The sequence below is a fragment of the Silurus aristotelis genome (genome assembly GCF_946808225.1).
Source record: "Silurus aristotelis genome assembly, chromosome: 9".
Taxonomy (NCBI): Eukaryota; Metazoa; Chordata; class Actinopteri; order Siluriformes; family Siluridae; genus Silurus; species Silurus aristotelis.
In genome coordinates, this window is record NC_139582.1 from 29,885,418 (window position 1) to 29,887,917 (window position 2,500).

The following is a 2,500-nucleotide window of genomic DNA, read 5'->3' on the forward strand; positions in this document are numbered from 1 at the left end:
GCAATGTCGCGTAAAGCAGCAACACGTTCTTCATTGTTACGATATTTCCCAGGATGCTTTGCCTCATTAGCGATTTTTCAGACATCTAGCAGGTGAAAATCGGTTAGCTAGGAAACAAACGCAGAAACACACACAATATTTGCGATCGACTAAGTTCGTTTTCCAGTGTAACAGTGCTAATAATTGTTGGCGTGTACATTTCGATTACAAATCCCACGTGTTTTCTGGCTAGCGTTAGCCACGCTTGCTAGAAGATAAAAAACGGACAAATCGATAGCTGAGAAACAAATGCGAAACGCAGACACGATTTGGGATTGAAATGGTTTTAAATGACAATAGCTAGAGGAAAAACTAATTTCTCACACAAAAGAGCTCGTGTAGCTGTTATTACAGGATAATAACGTGGTAATAAGTGTGTCGGTTTCTATCACAAGTTTCCGAATGAAGTTTAGTTTAGTTTAGTTTTTTTTGTGCTTTGTGTGGAGGAACGCGTGCGTTTTGATTTTGGGTTGGTGTCGGGTTGATTTTGGGTTGGTGTCTGGTTGACGTGGGGTTGGTAGGGGTTGATGTCGGGTTTATGTAGGGCTGGTGTCGGGTTGATGTCTGGTTGACGTGGGGTTGGTGGTGGTTGACGTCTGGTTGATGTGGGGTTGGTGTCGGGTTGATGTGGGGTTGGTGTCGGGTTGATGTCGGGTTGGTGTGGGATTGATGTCGGGTTGATGTCTGGGTGACGTGGGGTTGGTGGGGGTTGGTGTCAGGTTGACGTGAGGTTGACGTGGGGTTGGTGTCGGGATTGACGTCGGGATTGACGTGGGGTTGGTGTCGGGATTGACGTCGGGTTGGTGTCAGGTTGTTGTCGCGTTGATGTGGGTTTGGTGTGGGATTGATGTCGAGTTGATGAAGGGGTTGATGTGGGGTTGGTGTGGGGTTGATGTCGAGTTGATGAAGGGGTTGATGTGGGGTTGGTGTGGGGTTGATGTCGAGTTGATGAAGGGGTTGATGTGGGGTTGGTGTGGGGTTGATGTCGAGTTGATGAAGGGGTTGATGTGGGGTTGATGTCGAGTTGATGAAGGGGTTGGTGTCGGGTTGGTGTGGGGTTGGTGTGGGATTGATGAAGGGTTTGGTGTCGGGTTGGTGTGGGATTGATGTCGAGTTGATGAAGAGGTTGGTGTCGGGTTGGTGTGGGATTGATGTCGAGTTGACGAAGAGGTTGATGTCAGGTTGGTGTGGGGTTGATGTCGAGTTGATGAAGGGGTTGGTGTGGGATTGATGTCGAGTTGATAAAGGGGTTGGTGTGGGATTGATGTTGAGTTGATGAAGGGGTTGGTGTCGGGTTGGTGTGGGAATGATGTCGAGTTGATGAAGGGGTTGGTGTCGGGTTGATGTGGGGTTGGTGTGGGGTTGATGTCGAGTTGATGAAGGGGTTGGTGTCGGGTTGGTGTGGGGTTAATGTCGAGTTGATGAAGGGGTTGGTGTCGGGTTGATGTGGGGTTGATGAAGGGGTTGGTGTCGGGTTGGTGTGGGATTGATGTTGAGCTGATGAAGAGGTTGGTGTCGGGTTGATGTCGGGTTGGTGTGGGGTTGATGTCGAGTTGATTAAGGGGTTGGTGTGGGATTGATGTTGAGTTGATGAAGGGGTTGGTGTCGGGTTGGTGTGGGATTGATGTCGAGTTGATGAAGGGGTTGGTGTCGGGTTGGTGTGGGATTGATGTCGAGTTGATGAAGGGGTTGGTGTCGGGTTGGTGTGGGATTGATGTCAAGTTGATGAAGGGGTTGGTGTCGGGTTGATGTGGAGTTGATGAAGGGGTTGGTGTCGGGTTGGTGTGGGATTGATGACGAGTTGATGAAGGGGTTGGTGTCGGGTTGGTGTGGGATTGATGTCGAGTTGATGAAGGGTTGGTGTTGGGTTAATGTCTGGTTGACATGGGGTTGGTGTCGGGTTGACGTCTGGTTGACGTGGGGTTGGTAGCGGTTGGTGTTGGGATTGACGTCTGGTTGGTGTCGGGTTGGTGTCAGGTTGTTGTCGCGTTGCAGCGGTGTTTCCGCGGCTGTGTGTAATCGCGCGCTCGGTGTTGTGTTCCTGATTTAGGCAGATTAATGGCGAGCTGGATTAGTTCCGGCAGCGAGGCTGAAAGGACTGGCACAGAGCACAGGAAATGAGCGATTACTGCAGCGAGCGCATGATCGCTCTCTCTCTCTCTCTCTCTCTCTCTCTCTCTCTCTCTCGAGGCGTTTCGCTCGCCTCTTCATGCTCCCTCATTTTCTCTCTCTCTCTCTCTCGAGGCGTTTCGCTCGCTCTTCATGCTCCCCTCATTTTCTCTCTCTCTCTTTCTTTCTCTCTCTCCCTCTCCTTCATTTCCCTCCTCATGTGGCAGAGCTGAGAGAAAGTGATGTTTCCCTCCAGCAGCAAGGACTCTGTGGGGCGAAGTGACGGACAGAGGAGGGGTTGTTTGTGGTCGTTTTTTTTTTCTTTCAGTTTCTGTATCTGTCTCTTCCTTTC

General features: G+C 50.5%; 1 protein-coding gene across 4 annotated transcripts in view; it reads left to right on the top strand.

Annotated features, from left to right (window-relative positions):
- bcor (BCL6 corepressor) overlaps positions 1-2,500 on the top strand; it is a 44,023-nt gene that overhangs the window by 25,915 nt on the left and 15,608 nt on the right. The window lies entirely within an intron of this gene.